Genomic DNA, 19,594 nt, shown 5'->3' with positions numbered 1-19,594 from the left:
TTCTAGCTCTCAATTTTAGGATTTGTCTTGAATGTGTGGATCCTCCCTGATTGATCATCATGAATTTTGTTTTGCTACTGCTTCTGCAAGGTGTGCACCTTGCTTCAAACTTAGCTCTCCAACACATCAAGTGGCTAATCTGACATTCAGGATGTCGGGACTCTGTGTCCTGAAACCTTAAGCTCACAAAAGCATTCTTCTCACTGTAGATCAGATTGAGGTGTCAACATAATGTGGGGTTGCAGTAGTAACTATCTAAATATCCACCTGTATAGTGGTGATCTCTGAGAAATCACTCAAATGGAGATTTGGGGAAATTTGAAGATATGTTACATGATCTTCTATCAGTTATGGTGTCATTTGAACCTCAGGAGCCCTTAACAAGCTTCCACTCTAAACAACAACAACTTGCTTGATCTATTGCTTTTAATGTATCAAGGTGCCCCAAGATGATTCAAAGGAGTGAAATTAGACAAAATTTAACACTGAGACGCATAGGGCAATGTTAGGAGAAGTCTAAAAAGCTTGATCAAAGAATTAGATTTAAGGAGCATCTTAAAGGAGATGAAAAGGTGCAGAGGTTTAGCGAGAGAATTTTAGATTTTATACTTTAGGACCTAGACACTTGAAAGGAGGCCAATTATGATTGGGTGCAAGCAATTGCGGAGGCACATGAAGCCAGAATTGGAAGAATGCAGAGTTCTTGGATGGTTATGGAGCTGGAGGAGATTACAGGAGTGAGGCCAGACAGGGATTTGAAAACAAGGATGCGAATTCTAAAATTGAGTTGTTGTTGAGTTGGGAGCCAATGTAGATTAGCAAGCACGGGGGTTGGGGAGGGGTTAGCGGTGATTGGTGAATAGCAGATGATGCAAGTTAGGATATGGGCAGCAGCATTTCAGATCAGCTGAAGCTTACAGAAGGGAAAGATGAGAGATGGCATGGAAAAGATTGGAATAGTCAAATCTGGAAATACTGACGTTATGGACGAGGATTTCAGCAGTAGATAGACTGAGACAGGGACAGAGAGGGGCAATGTTATGAGAATGGAAATTGGCAGTTTTGGTGATGGAGAGGATATGGGGTTGGAAGGTTGGAAGTTGACTCCAGGTCAGATAGGACAGCAAGGTTGTGAACAGTTTGGTTCAGTCTCACAGTGGATAAGGGGGGGGGGATTGTATCAATGGCCAGGGAACAGAGTTTGTGGCAGGGACTGAAAACAATGGTTTTGGTCTTCCAGATATTGAATTGGAGGTAGTTTATGCTCATCCGTGACCAAATGTAGGACAAATCAAAGGCAGTAGAGGGATTGAGAGACATGATGCTACGAGATCGAGGTGCTTTGTGTTTTTGGATGATTTTGCTGAGAGGAAGAATGCAGATGAGAAGCAGGAAAGATACTAAGGTTGGGCCTTTAGAGAACTCTGGAGATTAGAGTGTGGAAGTGGAAGGAAAATCTATTGCAAGAGATTTTCAGGTTCGTACTGGATAGGTAAAGATGGATCTAGGAAGCAGGAGTTCCACTCAGGCAGCTGAGGAGAGGCATTGGAGGAGGGTGGTGTAATCAACCGTGTCAAAGTCTGCAACTAGACTTTGATAATGCACTATGTTCACAGTGAAATAGGATGCCATTTGTGACTTTGGTAAGGGTTGTTTCAATGCTTTGGCAGGATGGAAATCTGAGTCTATGTTCAAACATGGAGTTGTGGGAAAGATAGGCATGGATTTGGGAAGCATCAACTTGTCCAGGTCTTTGGAGAGGACTGAGAGCTTGGAGATTGAGATTAGCTTGCACAGACAAGAAGGGTCAAGGTTGAGAAATTTTTGACTAGAGGGAATGGCAGATTTCAAGAAAAGCGAGTACCACCAGAGAAAAGCTAACAGTTAACAATATCAACTAGCATGGGGACCAGGAATTGGGTCATCAGCAATTAACTGAAACGGGGTTTAGAGAGTAAGAGGTGAGTTTCCTGGATGAGAAATGTATTACTTAACACTTGCATTCAAATGGAATTAGATCTGCCATATGTTTGCCCATTCAGTTTACTTTTCTAAGTCTATATAATTCACATTTTTAGTGCAAGAAACAATTTTGAATGATCAGGAGCACACCGTATCTTCTGAGTTTAATAATTTTGTCTGCCATCCTCTACCACCAATATCCCTGGGTCTTTGCAGTTAAACTGTTTCAAATTCAGACTCAATGAGGAGGAAGTGTTTCCATTTTGCCACATCAGAAGGAAAAAAGTGACCAAACAACATGGCTACAGTTGACCTAACTGGCCATGGCTTCACAATTGTCAATCCAGTGACGTGGAAGTGGTTTTAGAATGCAATTGGAAATAATAGTAATAACCATTTACTGACATTATGGTTGCGCATATGGTTTATGTATGAACATACTTTTAAGAAGTGTGGAATTTTTTAAACTTGTTTTGATGAAAATAATTAAAGAAACCATGATATCAGCAGGATAGTGTAAAAGCAATTCTGTTTCAGTACAGGGAGGAATGGGATGACTTCAGAACTTGGCTTGCAGTGGCTTTGAGTTTGACCACTATTATTGAGTGGTGAGGAGGTGAAGCCAAACTTGCATTTTATGCCTCTGACATTTGGAAAATGACCAAAAGGTGGACTTTGTGAAACTGAGTTTTTTTTGTTTGCTGCATATGTTGCATGCAAGTGCACTTGAGTTGATTTAATTGAGAATTTTTGGACTGCTGGAGATACTATTAAATACATGTCATGGTAAGATCAAAAAAAAAATCGAATCTTCTATTAACTTTACTTCAACTAAAAAAAATTGCAGGTGTCACAAAATTTGTAAGCGTTGTGAATTGTGAGGTTTGTGATAGACTCCAAGAGGACATTGACAAACTGGTGGAATAGGCGGACAGTAGCAGATGAAAATTTAATGCAGAAAGATGTGATACACTTTGGCAGGTAGCACAAGGCAAAGCAATATAAAAGTAAAGGATACAATTCCAAAGGAGGTGCAAGAGCTAGGGGACCTGGGGGTATATGTGCACAAATTGTTGAAATGTCAGGGCAGCTTGAGAAAGTGGGTAACAATGTACTTTATATAGAATCCTGGACTTTTGAAATAAAGGCATCGAGTACAAAAGCACAGGGGTTATGATGACATTTTATAAAACTCTGTTTCAGACTCCACTTGAGTATTGTACCCAATTCTGGGCACTGTACTTTAGGAAGGATCTGAAGGGTTGAGAGAGGGTGCAGAGAAGAATAGTCCTGGGGGTAAGGGCAGAAACAAAAATACCTGGAAAAACTCAGCAGGTCTCGCAGCATCGGCGGAGAAGAGCACAGTTGACTTTTCAAGTCCGCATGACCCTTCAACAGAACTAAGTAAAAATAGGAAAGGGATGAAATATAAGCTGGTTTAAGCTGAAGGGGGTGGGGGGTGGGGGCATTGTTGGGACAAGCAACCAGTAATAGGTGGAGGTAACCAAAAGATGTCACAGACAAAAGGACAAAAAGGTGTTGAAGGTGGTGATATTATCTAAAGGAATGTGCTAATTAAGAGTAGAAAGCAGGACAGACAAGGTACAGATAGCTCTAGTGGGGGTGGGGTGAAAGAATACTAAAAGAGCTAAAAGGTAGAGATAAACAATGGGTGGAAATACATTTAAAAATGATGGAAATAGGTGGGAAAAGAAAAATCTATATAAATTATTGGAAAAAACAACAAGGAGGGGGAAGAAACGGAAAGGGGGTGGGATGGAGGAGAGAGTTCAAGATCTAAAATTGTTGAACTCAATATTCAGTCCAGAAGGCTGTAAAGTGCCTAGTCGGAAGATGAGGTGCTGTTCTTCCAGTTTGCGTTGAGCTTCACTGGAACAATGCAGCAAGCCAAGGACAGACATGTGGGCATGAGAGCAGGGTAGAGTGTTGAAATGGCAAGCGGCAGGGATCCAAATCACTGATATATATTGTGAATAGCTGGGGCCCAAACACTGATCCCAGCAGTACACCATAAATCACTTGCCATTCTGGAAAAGGAGACCCATTTATTCCTACTGTTTCCTGTCTGTTAACCAATTCTCAATCCAGGCCAGTATATTATCCCCAATCCCATGTGCTTTAATTTTACACACTAGCTTCTGATGTTGGAATTTATCAAAAGCTTTCTGAAAATCCAAATACACCACATCTACTGGTTCTCCCTTATCTATTCTGCTAGTTAAGCCCTCAAAAAAAAACTCCAGTAGGTTTATCAAACATGATTTCCTTTTCATAAACCCATGTTGACTTTGCCTAATCCCGTTGATATTTTCTAAGTGTCCAGTTATCACATCCTTTATAATAGACTCTAACATTTTGCCTACTGCTGATATTTGACTAACTGGTCTGTAATTTGCTGTTTTCTCCCTCCCTTTTTTTTTAAGTAATGGGGTTATGTTTGCTGCCATCCCAATCTGCCAGAACTCTTCCAGAATCTACAGAATTTTGGAGCATAACAACCAACCCATCCACTATTTCTATGGCCACCTCCTTTAGTATCCTGGGATGTATATTATCAGGCCTTGGGAATTTATTGGCTTTCAGTCCTATTAATTTCTCAAGCACTTTTTTTTTTTTAGTGGTACTAATTTCCTTCAATTCCTCCTTCTCACTTGGCCCTTAGTTCCCTAGCATTTCTGGGTAGTTATTTGTGTCTTCCTCCGTGAAGACAGACTAAAGTAGTTGTTTAACTGATCTGCCAATTCCTTGTTTTCTATTATAAATTCTCCCACTTCAGACTGTGAGGGATCTGCATTTGCCATCACTAATGTTTTTCTTTTTAGATACATATAGCAGCTTTTCCAGCCCACTTATGTTCCTTGCAAGTTTATGCTCATTCTCTATTTTTCCCCTCTTTATCAATCTCTTGGTCATCCTTTGCTGAATTCTATCCCGATCCTCAGGCTTGCTACTTTTTCTAGTACCTTTATATGACTGCTCTTTGGATCTAATACTATCCTTAATTTCTTTTGTTAGCCATGGTTGGGCCACTTTTCCTGTTGTGCTTTTGTACCAGAAAGGAATTTTATAACTGTTGTAATGCATACATGCATTCTGTAAATACTAGCCATTACCTATCCACCGTCATGCCTTTTAATGAAGTTCCCCAATCTATAGATAAAAGCAAAAAACTATGAATGCTGGAAATCCAAAACAAAAACAGAATTACCTGGAAAAACTCAGCAGGTCTGGCAGCATCAGTGGAGAAGAAAAGAGTTGACGTTTCGAGTCCTCACGACCCTTCAACAGAACTGTTGAAGGGTCATGAGGACTCGAAACGTCAACTCTTCTCTTCTCCGCCGATGCTGCCAGACCTTCTGAGAGTTCCCCAATCTATCTTAGCCAACTCACACCTCATACCTTCACAGTTTCCTTTGTGTAAAGTTAGGACCCTAGTTTCGGATCGGACTACTTCACTTTCCATCCTAATGAAGAATTCTATTATGATACAATCACTATTCCCTAAAGGACCCCACACAACAAGATTATTGATTAACTCCTTCTCATTGCACAATACAAAATCTAGGATAGCCTGTTCCCTAGTTGGTTCCTCGATGTACCGGTTTAAAAAGCCATCTTGTACACACTCCAGAAACTCATCTGCCACAGTGTTATTGCTGATTTTGTTTGCCCGGTCCAAATGTAGATTAAAGTCATCCATGATTATTGTGGCACCCTTGTTACATGCATCCCTAGTTTCTTATTTCTAATTCCTAATATCCTATTCCAGTTCTGAAGAATCATATTGGACTCAAACCGTTAACTGTGTTTCTCTCTCCACAGATGCTGTCAGATCTGCTGAGTTTTTCTAGCATTTTTTGTTTTACTTCAAACAACCTCTTTCACCTTGCACAAGCCTTGTTCAACCATCACCTTTGTTCGTGTATTGGTTTCCAGTTCCTTAATGGCTTAGGTATAAATTTCTTAACTTTGTGTCTGAGTGCTTCTTGGCCTCAGCAGTGCCTATCAGTGTACCCTTTTCTAGTCCTACAAACCTCCCCTACAACTCCTCCCCACCACACCCCAAACTCTCCATTCCTGATTCTGGCCCTTCAAACCTGACCTTTCCTCTTTTACCTCAGTGCTGCCTGCCCTTCTTTTCCTTCATACTTATATGAAGTGCTTTGGGGCAATTTTTTTATGACAAACATGATATATAAATGTAAACTTATTGCTATCATTGCAGGCAATATTTTTTAAATCTCTTTCAAAAATTAGCATTTTGTTTGGAAAGAAGACCCAATGCAGAAAAAATTAAAACCATCTCTTCACTTATGGATGAACAAATCCAAAAACTTGGAACTAAAATTTCAGAAAATATCAATTTTTTTTACTGCAACTTTTGTCAATGTTTGGTATTGATTCAGTCACTTCAATTTTAGTATTCATGAACTTGTTCGTTTGATGTGTCTAATAATTATTGCAAATGCACTCACAATGCATTGTTGGCAGAAAATTTGTGCTTTTTTTAAACACTAAATCCACACTGGATTTAAAAAGAGGTTCTCTTTTCTCAGTGATAAATGTGCTATATAGCTTTCTAGTCATTGATCCTTGTGTGATAGTCAGCAGGCTATTCAAAAAGTTGGCATTATAGCTAAGATTAATTCAGTTCTTGCTTTAGATATGCACATATACTTTGCAGCAGTAGTGCCTAGGAACGAGAGTACTTTTTTCCATGCTTCCCTAGCCCAGGGCTAATGATGTGAAAAACTGAACATAGTCTAAATGATTGGGGCTGATGTGTATGGCTTGGTGTCTCACTGTATGGAACAATTATCCTTGATCTATTGAGCTGAATAGCCTTCAAAATGATCTATTTATATTAGTTTTGAAATTTGTATGGTGCATTCAACATTCCTATGATGTTGACAGGCTTGTAACAGTATTTAGTCAGCTGCTCATACTGTATTTTGTGGTTCTGCAATCTTAGTTTTGAAGTCTCCTTCTAAATCTAAATGAATTACTTCATGAATGTGATCTGTTGAATGCAAGCAAAATTACATCAAAAGAGGCACAGTTGTTTTCCTGTTATTCCATCAAATAAAGGAGGGATGTATAAACTTGCACAAAGTGTCCATGATAAAGTTCTGTCTAATGAATAAGGTAGATGAAAATGTCTATTTGCGTATACTGTTGCATTACCATTTAACTGATATGTAAAAACAAATACTAGAAAGCAAGAAAAAACATACTGTTCAAGGTTAACGCCTTGATTTCAAATCCATCCATGGTATTGCCCCATCCCCATTTATGTAATTTCTTCTTTACTCCATCCCTTGGGGCGGCGGTGGCATAGTGGTACTGTAACTACTGTATTCCAGAGACCCAGGTTAATGCTATGGGGACCTGGGTTCGGATCCCACTATGGTAAAATTTGAATTCAATTTTAAAAAATCGGGAATTAACAGCCTGATGAACACAAAACCATTGGCAATTGTAAAAACAGTAATGCCCTTTAGGGAGGGAAATCTGATGTTCTTACCTGGTCTGGCTTACATGTGACTCCAGACCCACAGCAATTGGGTGATTTTTAAATACCCTCTGAACAAGGGCAATTAGGGATGCTGGCCTAATTAAATGCAAGTAGAAACATAGAGAAGTTACAGCACAGGAGGAGGTCATTCAGCCCATCTTGTCCATGCCAGCCTGAGGACACCCAGGTGCCCTTTCTAATCCCACCTTCCTGCACCTGGCCCATAGCCCTGCAGTTTATAGCACTTTAGGTGCAGATCCAAGTACTTTTTAAAAGAGTTTAAAGTTTCTGCCTCTACCACCAACTTGGGCAGCGAATTCCAGACACCCACTACCCTCTGCATAAAAAAGTTCTTCCTCATGTCCCCCCTACACCTTCTGCCACTTATCTTGAATCTATGTCCCCTGGTTCTAGAATTCTCCATTAAAGGGAACAATTTGATCCTGTCTATCTATTCCCCTCATAATTTTTTACTGGCCTAATTAAAAAAAGAAGACCCTACAAAGCTTCACAATCTCTGTTCTCCAATTCTGGCCTCTTGCTCATGCAACCCTTGTTGCACCATTGGTGGCAATACTATCAGCTGCCCAAGTCCTAAGGCCCGGAACTTCCTTCAGCTGACCAAATCCTAAGGCCTGGAACTTCCTTTCCAAGCCTCTGCACCTCTTTCCTCCTTTATGGCACTCCTTAAAACCAACCTCCCTGACCAAGGTTTTGGCCACCTGTCCAAATATCAGAAAATGCAGGAAGTACTCAGCAGGTCAGGCAGGATCTGGGAAGAAAGAAACAATTAATGGGTAGAATTTTATGGTCTCCTGCTGGTGGATTTGCAGGTGGGGGTGAAGTAAAATTCCTGGGGGTAGCCTTCTCATCACCCTGCCACTTACCTCCGGCCTGTCCAACCTGCCCAAAATTTTATATGGGATGTGTGAGACCTAGGGTGGCCTGCCCGCCCTCACCCTAATTAGTGCCCTTAAGTTGCCAATTATTGTCCACTTCAGGCCTACATCCTGCCCACGGCCTCAATTTTGAGGCTAGTGGGCAAGGGGGATGCCTGACAGATCACTCTGCTCAGGCTTTGGGTGTGAGGAGTTGGGGGAGAGAGGGTGTCTTCATCAATGGCCCTCTTTTCTTATTAGGTGGCCTTCCCGAAGGTCTGTCCCCTGCGTTGTCTCCCCTCCCCCATACCCGACCTCTCCAAGACCCCCACAACCCTCTCCCCATCTGTCCTTGTCTCCTCTACCTGCTGAGATCATCCCCACACTTACCTGGTCCTGAACTCCAGAACTTAGAAATTGGAGATTGCTTGTCTCAGTCCTGTCCAATACTGGCACTGCTTGGACTACAGAGCTGCTGCCCAATCAGATTGGCTGACAAGTCTTTTTAAGGCAGGACTACTACCCAAGTGAGGGGCGGAAGTCGTCTCTCCAGACAATTGACACTTTTTGGAGCATTAAGTAGCTCTGGGGCTGCTGAGATTGGCAGGGTGCATTCCCTACCGTCTCTACGGGTTGTGGGGCTGGAAACCCCGCTATCCGGAAGATCCTGCCCAATGTTTCAGGTTGATGAATATCCTGCTGGAAGGTCATCAACCTGACCATAACTGTTTCTGTCTCCTGAAATGCTGCCTGACCTGCTGAGTATTCCCAGCATTTTCTGTTTTTATTTCAGATTTCCACAGTATTTGTATTTGGCAAATAGGACTCGATTTCTTTTATCTTACTTTACATGAGTTTTATTAAGTCAACAAGTAAAAACAGAAAATTACAGCTTTTTCCTGAGAAAGTGGGGTGAATGAAACAGTCTCCCTGACAAAACTTGCTTGGCTGGATGCCAGGAAGTTTATAAGTGGCTCAGTCAAATTTTATCATCTAACTTTCTCATCCATTATGAGATCCCTGATCTGTTGATCAGCTATTTTGCTACAACTGGGCACATTGAGATAGGAAGTGAACGTATGTTTATTCACATTGTAATGTCATATCTTGATGTTATTAGCATATGCTTTAACCTGGCTCTATTGACCTACCTCTCAGCATCACAACATTGCTATAACTGGTTTTTATTTTGCTAACCTCCTTACCAAAAGTTATGGTTCCCCAGGCTTTTTTTCCCTTTATCAGTTTGTGCAAGCTGCTCCATCATTCATTTAAAAATGATGTCATTGATGTGTGACCCTTGCCTGCTATTATGTGATTACAGTATCTAACTACAAATTTGTTTGGGCAAAATTAAAGATATGTGTTTAATAGAATGGAGTAAATTAACCTTGTATCAAGCTCAATAAAATCGTTTATGGAAAATATTAAACTATTGATTAGAATTGTTATTTAATTTGTGTGCTCTGTATTGTAACCGTATAGTCTCATAGGAACATGGGTATTATGATGCAGCTGATGGTAAAGGCTGAGTTGTTCAAATCCCAGAGGGAAACTTGAAACAACTGTCATAACCTATTTTTGCAATTTGTATGTTTCGAGATGCAGGCTTTCAATTCAGTAGTAATAAAAACCTTGAGGTTTTTTATAAAACTAAATTAAACATTTATTAATACAAGAAAGATTGTAAATTTGTTTCTACAAAATTACTGCTATAGTAGCTGCAAAAATCCCCTACTTAACTTGACTCTCAGTTACATCACTGCTAAGGCAACAATAAATCTCATAGATTTAAACAAACAACTGGCAAAGCACACCCTGGACAGTCACATTCAAAATGAATTTATTGCAGACGGCAGCTTGGGGCTTATAGGCTGGAAGCTTCTCACACTTGTTGAATCTTAAAATGCTTCAACTTTACACACAATCTCTTTTATACATATCTTTCTCTTTGAATGTAAATTTTCTGTTGTATCTCTAGGCTTTTAACTTTACCTCTTCTAACAATAACATCCTTTCATCCTACCAATTTTATTAGTAAGTAAATAAAGACATTGCTTTGTGTCTTCTAGTTAGGTATAAGATTTCACCTGCAGTCTTGATTTCTTTTAACAAATGCAAATTTGCACTTTACCTTCTACCCTCCTTATGTTTACCTAATTAACATCTCAAAACTACTATACAAAGCACTCAGACTAGCTGGTTTTAATCCAATTAAGACTCTCACAGGCACAGACCCCACTAGAACTCTATTTTTTAAAAAATAATTTCCAATAACACTATACACATTAACATCTCTTTGTGACAGTGGACAGGAATAAGCCATTTAGCCCCTCTAGCTTGTTCTGTCATTCAGTGAAGTAATGGTTGATCTGTGACTTAACTCCATTTCTCACCCTGTGCCCTATATCCCTTAATGCCTTTGGTTGAGGACTCGAAACGTCAACACTTTTCTTCTCCGCCGATGCTGCCAGACCTGCTGAGTTTTTCCAGGTAATTCTGTTTTTGTTTTGGATTTCCAGCATCTGCAGTTTTTTTTGTTTTTATCTCTGTGTTTAATTGACTGCCACTGCTCTTCAAGAAATGCCTACCTCCTTGAAGAAGTTCTGTTCTTTTCTGCGACAAGATTTCCATTCCTCTCTTTTGCCTTGCTCACCTTCATTGCTTTCCATTTCCCTCCTGGTGTTTGACAAGGTGTTTACTAAAACCCGCTTTCACAATCATATCTCCTTTCTCAGTGACTGTCTCCGTCTCCGACTTAACCCACGTGGATTTCAACTGAAATTCCACCCATCATGTTTCGAACCCACCCAGGATTACAGGTATCTCCGGGACATAAAACGTTTCTCGGACTGCTGTTCCCGTCACATTCTGAAATCCACACTCAGTGCCATGCACCGCCATATGAACACACTCGACCTCTCCCTCCAGCAGCACCACCATACCCTTTCTCAAAGCTGCGCGTGCCCCCAGTTTCATTTTATTCTTCGGCTCATCCGACGCCTCAACAAGAAACTTTTTCTCTTTCTCTCAAGTGCTAAGGAACGCAAGCTCCAACAACTCATCGACACCAACACCCATCTAGGATCCTCCACCCCTGCCCGTCCCTCCGTCCCCACCCCATCTTCCAATCCCAACCCCAGCCGTGTATTCACTATACCCACTGACCTTCCCCTCTCCGATGCTGAACGTTCAGTGCTCAGCAAAGGACTTAGTTTCATACCCTTACGCCCTCACCTCAATGAATTTCGGGCTTGGCATGATGCTGAACTCTTCTTCCGCCGTCTTCGTCTCCGGGCTCACTTCTTTGGGCAGGAGTCCTCTCCCAGTTCAACGGATCCTTTTACCCATCTCCAATATTCTCCCTCCACCTGGACCCCTCCATCTGGATTCTTACCTTCTCTTGATCTTTTCATTGAGAACTGTCGGCGCGACATTAGTCGTCTCAACTTCTCTGCTCCTCTCACCCATTCTAACCTGTCTCTCTCTGAACTTACTGCACTCCATTCTCTCAGGTCCAACCCTGACATTGTCATCAAACCCGCTGACAAGGGTGGTGCTGTTGTTGTCTGGCGCACTGACCTCTACCTCGCGGAGGCTGAGCGTCAACTCGCAGACACTTCCTCCTACCTCTCCCTGGACCATGACCCCACCACTGAACATCAAGCCATTGTTTCCAGGACTGTCACTGACCTCGTCTCCTCTGGGGATCTTCCTCCCACAGCTTCCAACCTGATAGTCGCCCAACCTCGGACGGCCCGCTTCTATCTCCTACCCAAAATCCACAAACAGAACTGCCCCGGTGGACCGATCATCTCAGCTTGCTCCGCCCCACAGAACTCATTATCTTGACTCCCTTCTCTCTCCCCTTGTCCAGTCCCTTCCCACCTACATCCGTGATTCCTCTGACACCTTACGTCACATCAACAGTTTCCAGTTCCCTGGCCCCAACCGCTTCCTCTTCACCATGGACGTCCAATCCCTCTACACCTCCATCCCCCACCAGGATGGTCTGAGGGCCCTTAGCTTCTTCCTCGAACAGAGGCCCGAACAATCCCCATCCACCACTACTCTCCTCCGTCTGGCTGAACTTGTTCTCACGTTGAACAATTTCTCCTTCAACTCCTCTCACTTCCTCCAAATAAAAGGTGTGGCTATGGGTACCCGCATGGGCCCCAGCTATGCCTGTCTCTTTATGGGGTATGTGGAACATTCCTTGTTGCAGTCCTACTCCGGCCCCCTTCCACAACTCTTTCTCCGGTACATCGATGATTACTTCGGTGCCGCTTCATGCTCTCGTCGGGACTTGGAAAAATTTATTAATTTTGCTTCCAATCTCCACCCCTCCATCATTTTCACGTGGTCCATCTCTGCCACTTCCCTTCCCTTCCTTGACCTCTCTGTCTCAATCTCTGGTGATAGACTGTGTACCAATATCCATTACAAACCCACCGACTCCCACAGCTATCTCGACTACAGCTCCTCAGACCCCGCTTCCTGTGAGGACTCCATCCCATTCTCTCAGTTCCTTCGCCTCCGTCGCATCTGTTCCGATGATGCTACCTTCAAAAACAGTTCCTCTGACATGTTCTCCTTCCTTAACCGAGGTTTTCCACCCACAGTCGTTGACAGGGCCCTCAACCGTGTCCGGCCCATCTCCCGCGCATCCGCCCTCACGCCTTCTCCTCCCTCCCAGAAACATGATAGGGTCCCCCTTGTCCTCACTTATCACCCCACCAGCCTCCGAATTCAAAGGATCATCCTCCGCCATTTCCGCCAACTCCAGCATGATGCCACCACCAAACACATCTTCCCTTCACCCCCCTTATCGGCATTCCGTAGGGATCGCTCCCTCCGGGACACCCTGGTCCATTCCTCCATCACCCCCTACTCCTCAACCCCCTCCTATGGCACCACCCCATGCCCACGCAAAAGGTGCAACACCTGCCCCTTCACTTCCTCTCTCCTCACCGTCCAAGGGCCCAAACACTCCTTTCAAGTGAAGCAGCATTTCACTTGCATTTCCCCCAACTTAGTCTACTGCATTCATTGCTCCCAATGTGGTCTCCTCTACATTGGAGAGACCAAACGTAAACTGGGCGACCGCTTTGCAGAACACCTGTGGTCTGTCCGCAAGAATGACCCAAACCTCCCTGTCGCTTGTCATTTGAACACTCCACCCTGCTCTCTTGCCCACATGTCTGTCCTTGGCTTGCTGCATTGTTCCAGTGAAACCCAACGTAAACTGGAGGAACAACACCTCATCTTCCGACTAGGGACTTTACAGCCTTCCGGACTGAATATTGAATTCAACAACTTTAGGTCGTGAGCTCCCTCCCCCATCCCCTCCCCCTTTCTGTTTCCCCCTTCCTTTTTTTTCCAATAAATTATATAGATTTTTCTTTTCCCACCTATTTCCATTATTTTTAAATAGCTTAAAATCTTTTATGCTCTCCCTACCCCCGCTAGAGCTATACCTTGAGTGCCCTACCATCCATTCTTAATTAGCACATTCGTTTAGTTAATATCACCAACTTTAACACCTGTGTTCTTTTGTTCTATTGTTGTTGACATCTTTTGATGATCTGCTTCTATCACTGCTTGTTTGTCCCTACAACCACACCCCCCTCCACTTCTCTCTCTGTCTCCGCCCCCCCCCCCCCCCCCCACACACCTTAAACCAGCTTATATTTCAACTCTTTCTTGGACTCGAACTCAAGTTCTGTCGAAGGGTCATGAGGACGCGAAACGTCAACTCTTTTCTTCTCCGCTGATGCTGCCAGACCTGCTGAGTTTTTCCAGGTAATTCTGTTTTTGTTAAAGATCTATCAATGTCAGTTTTAAAATTAACAATTGATCCAGTATCAATTGCTATTTGTGAAAGAGAGTTCCAAACTTCAACTATTGTTTGTAGAAATCTTTCTTAATTTCAACTTTGCAAAGTCTGGCTTTAATTTTTCGACTATGCCTCTCCAGTCCTCAACTACCCTACCAGCAGAAATGCTTTCTTTCTATCTCCCGTATCTATTATTCTTAATATCTTGAAAACTTGGATCAAATCGCTCTTAAACCATCTAAATACCAGGGATTACAGCCCAAGATTTGTGTAATCTCTCCTTGTAATTTATCCATTGGAGTCTGGATATCATTCTTATACGTCTACTCTGCATTCTGTTCAGGTCAGTTTATCCTTCTTGAGATGTGGTGCCTGGAACTGCTCTCAGTACTCTAGGTATGGTCCAACCAAGGCTTTATTTAGCTGAAGCATGACCTCTGCTGCTTTGTTTTCTCGATTATAAAGACCAGCATTCCATTATAAAGACCATTTTGATTATTTTCTGTTGGATTGTTAAATTTTAGTCTATATAACTGGACCCCCAGCCTCTTTGGACCTCCACTGTTTATAGCTTTTTGTGATTCGGCAAGTACTCTGTCCTGTCCTTTTTAGATCCAAAGTGGATGACCTCTCTTTTCTTACATTGAAACCTATTTGCCACAGTTTTGCCCATTCACTTATTCGATTAATATCTTTGTAATTTTATGCTTTCATTAATATTGCTTACAATGCTGCCTATTTTTCTGTCATCAGCAAACTTGGAGATGTGGCGTTTTTTATCCCATTGTCTAAATCGTTAGCAAATATGATGAACTGTTGAAGCCTCAACACAGATTGGGGTGAGGTATCATAAATCAGATCCTGTCAACTACAGTCCTTGCCCAATATCCCTACACTTAGTCTCCTGCCACTCAGCCAGTTTCTTAATCAGGTCAATAATTTGCCTTCAGTTCCAGGAATTTCAACTTCAGCTGACAATCTCTTATGAGTGTCTCTATTAAATGTCTTCTGGAAGTCCATGTAAATAACATACATAGAAATTCCATTACTTTAGCCACCAATTCAAAAAATTCAATTTGGTTATCAAAATTTTCAAGGTGTTCAGTCACCCTAACACCCCGCCTTAGGTAGAATATATTGACCTTGGAGGGAGTGCAGTATAGGTATACAAGAATTAAACCTGGACTCCCAAGGGTTAAATTACAAGGAGACATTACACAAACTAGGATTAATTATAAACTCCAGTAATTTCTCAGACAAGAAATGTTAGGCTAACTGGTTTAAAATTCTTTGTTTTCTATCATGTTCCTTAAATAGTGTAGTGAATGAACTGGACATGCACAACCTTGAGGAAACTTGGATGTTTTAACAAAGGGGAAAGAAAGCACTAAGTACTTTGAACTTTTAAAAAAACACTGCCCATTTATACATAAAATTTTGACTAGGGTGAACCAGAGTAATCATGTGTATATGCTACGATTTCTCTGTTGTATAGCTCTCTGCAGAATTAAAACTAACTGGTGGCTATGTATTTTCTTATATTTAGAATTCTGTCCATGTCAGGATAAAAGTTCAGCTGTATGTTTCATTGCTAAACGAACAGCAGTGTAATGATTGTTACTGGACTGGTAGAAGATTGAGTTAATTATTCAAAGAAAATATCTTCAAATCCCCACCATGGCAGTTTGTGAATTTTATTCCAGTTTTTTTTTAAAGTCTAGAAATAAAAAGCTGGTAAGAGTGGCCACGAAACTGTTGGAATGTCATAAAAATCAAGCTGGTTCACTTATGTCCTTCAGGGAAGAAAAACTGCTGTCTTTACCCAGTCCGGCCTATGTGCGAATAAAAGCGAAGTACTTTGGATGCTGGAGATCTGAATCAAAGGCAACAAGTGCTAGAAAAGCTCAGCAGGTCTGGCAGCAAGGAGAAGGAAACAGAGTCAATGTTTTGAGTCCAATATGACTCTTCTTCGGAACTCTATTTCTGGAACTTTGTTGTGCCACCTGTTCAAAAGCCTGTTGGGGAAAAATGGGGTATATGATTCCAAATTGATTTCCCTTCCTCATCATCCAAATTAGGGGGGTAACATCTTAAAAACAGAATATCTGATCATTATCAATTTTCTGCTAGTGGCAGCTTGCTGTGAATAAATGAACATCTTCTAATAAAGGAGTTATTAAAAATGAAAAAAGAGCCCTGGGAAAGCATAAAGTAGTCCTGAAAATCTAAAAGGAACCCTCAAGAAAATCAACATAGGTAATTTTATTTCTTAAAGTCCTCCAATAAAATTATTTTGACCCTGTATTAAGGGCAACATGTATTTTGTTGCAGTCTTCCTCGGCATTACTATATCCCCCAATTTGGTGTCACCTGCAATTTTAAAAATTATGCTTTCAATTCCCGAGTCCAAATCATTTATGTAAGTAGTGTACAGCTGTGGCTCCAGCACTCGGGCCACTGAACATCATTTTCCACCTTCTAACAGTCTGATTGAATGCTTCTCACTTCTCTCAGTTTTGAAACCTATATGCATTTGTCCAATGACCTATCGCAATCTTAAACCCCATGGCATCAAAATGTCTCTGGCACTTCTGTGAATCATTTCAGCAGCCTCTTCAGTCCAGGCACTACACTGTCTTCAGTTGTATATCCAAGTTTGCAAACTACTTCCCATTAGGGGAGAGAGTACATTATGGCACATAGAACAAGTGAGTACGCAAGACTGGCATTTAATGTCGGGAAGTGTGAGGTCATACAGTTTGGATGAAAATTACAATTTAAATTAGATGCTAGTCATGCCTATAATGTAGCACAATTAAAATTTACCATAGGCAATAATGATTGTTAAAGAAGTATTTAAAAAAAACACGTATTACTGATAAGGTAACTAATGGCTTTGATACACTGTTTTGAGGCACAAACTCTGAACCAGTTTTAGAAAACTAAGCTCCCTAAGGGCAAGCTATTGCAAGAACAAATGATGACTGAATCCTCTTTAAAATGATCTGCTTATATCTATTTTTGTATCCTGATAATGGTATGAAACATTCATTTGACTGCAAACAGTGCACACACTCCCTGTCTAGTAGTAATGTAAAGCAGGACAAAGCTCAGAAGAGGTAATTTTACTGTTTTCACAGATTAATTCTGATCATTTTAAAGTTCTTGAACAAGAAATTATCTGAACTTTTATGTAAACTAGGTCCTGCAAAGAGAAATCAATATTTTCTCTTTGCCAGTAAAATAGTATTGCTGTAGTAAAGAAGCATAGCAACTATACCTGTGTGTTTGTTTTGTTGTATGTTAAAATTTTTGTGAGCACCTTTTAGTTTATCAGAATTGTAAACACTAAGCCTTGCTAAGATGCTTCATTAAGAGCCTGGTTTAAAAATTATACTTCCTATACTCTATGGGCAGTATTCAATGGAGGTGGCAGGGTCTTGCTTGCCGACTGGGAGATGCCGAAAGCCTCACAGTGGCTCTTTCTGGGAAGGCCCGAGGTATTAAGTGCCTCTTAACTGGACATGTACAGGCCATCTCTGGGATCAAGGACCCTGGGTGCAGAAGTCCCGCCTGCTGAGAGCTACTGGTCAGTCAGAGGCTGGCAGGTCTATTTAATGGCAGCACCACTGGGGAGGCAGCGGCTGTTCCGGGTACGACACATGCCTGAGGCCTAGGATTGTCGCTGGATCCCAGGCCCCAAGTCTGTGGTGGCAGGATGGGGTTTTGGGTGAGGGGTTGGGGGTGTCAGCAGCAAAGACAGGGGAGTGGCTCTCAGTGGGCCTCCCCACTTCCCGTTGCTGGAGTCCCTTGATAAGGCACTGAGTGCTTTTGAACACAACAGGTTTGCTTGTTGTGCTTCCCACATATCAACTGCTGGGTTAATGACTTAATCAGCATGAGGCCAGGAAGGTGGCATGGTACCCACCCGGCACCCAGCCCTCCTGCCTGATTGAATACCCCCTTCCCACCAGCTAACTTGCCATGAGGGAGGGCATTAAATTCCACAACTCTAATGCTGTTTTGCCCTGTGTCATGTAAACCTTAACATTTAATTTAATGAAATGCATGTGTACATATATGTATAAATGCATATAATCTCCAGGTAAATTAGTGTATGGAACTTTGGTAGTTAAAAATGCCCTGCTTCAGTTATCGTCTGATACCGCTAGAGTTTATTTCACTACTGATGTATTCTGGAGTGATCAGTTTGTTCCAATTGCTACAGAGGGGCTTAGTTTAAAGCAGCTTCAGGTACTGCTGTAATTAGAGCTGTTTACAATTAATTATGATTTTGCGATATCTGTTCCGTAACTTGATAGTATTGCAAACCTATTAGCTTTTAGAGAATAATAATATGATTACAATAAAGTAAGCATTTAAAATGTCAACTTTGATTTGAGAAAAATGGGTGCAATACTGCACAATGTGACAGCAACAAAATGCAATGAGGCATAATAAGTGACATTGACTATTTTACAAAATGGGTATAGTTAGACATTCAGGTATACCATACCACATATGTGTATACAGGCTTGTAGCAAACGAATGAAAAGGAAGCTGTGAATTGGACTGTGAGCTGCTTTCCTGGCATGAGAAGAGCATTATATCAGAAAATGCAGGCAAGTTAAATCATACTAATTTTCAGAGGTAGTGAATGTGTTTTCTGAATCTATGTTGGAGAGGTTTCTTTCCCTTGTCAATTTTCTCTCTTCCTGAAAGTATTAATTGTTTGGGCCATGGTTCCTATGGTGACCATTTGATTCCTTGGCTAAATTACCCTTATTCATATGCTAGCCTAGACAATGATATAGGCAGGTTGATAATTATCATAATTGTACAAGAAGATTTTACTTTAAGTTCAGTGCCTAGATATGCACCTCAGCGCAATTGCTCCCTAGTCCAGACCAAAGAATCCAAATAATCCAGTGCTCCATGTGAGTTCACTGAAATCAGGAGCTGGTACTTTCCTGGCCCGTGTGCCTTAGCCATTAACTGGTTAAACTTGTTGAACTGTGGGAATGGGGGAGGAGTGGGAACAAATGACTTTATTTTTCTCAGTAGGCATGAAAGTCTGCGTCCCTCATTTTCTCAGGATTTACTGCCCATCCCTAATTGCCCTTGAGAAGAATTAGTGATCTGCTCTTTGCAATACTGAGAACACAATTATGTAAGGGCACAGGACAAAATGGATTTTTCTTCTTAACACTTGTTTGGTATACGTTTGAAAGTACAGCTTTTCCAGGTTATGATTATCTTTCTTCTTATCCCTCAGGATTAATGGGATCATATCCCAAAAAACTCATTTGGATTTAGTACTTAAGTTATTGTAAGTGGCTGATGGAAGACTGCCTAACACAATTTACTTCCAACTGAATTTCT

General features: G+C 41.5%; 1 protein-coding gene across 11 annotated transcripts in view; it reads left to right on the top strand.

Moving 5' to 3' along the window:
• The window catches only part of fryl (furry homolog, like), a 634,639-nt gene that overhangs the window by 93,663 nt on the left and 521,382 nt on the right, over positions 1–19,594 (top strand). The window lies entirely within an intron of this gene.

Source organism: Carcharodon carcharias, chromosome 1, assembly GCF_017639515.1.
Source record: "Carcharodon carcharias isolate sCarCar2 chromosome 1, sCarCar2.pri, whole genome shotgun sequence".
Classification (NCBI taxonomy): Eukaryota; Metazoa; Chordata; class Chondrichthyes; order Lamniformes; family Lamnidae; genus Carcharodon; species Carcharodon carcharias.
Note: the sequence above shows the minus strand (reverse complement) of the source record. Positions and strands in the feature narration are given on the sequence as shown.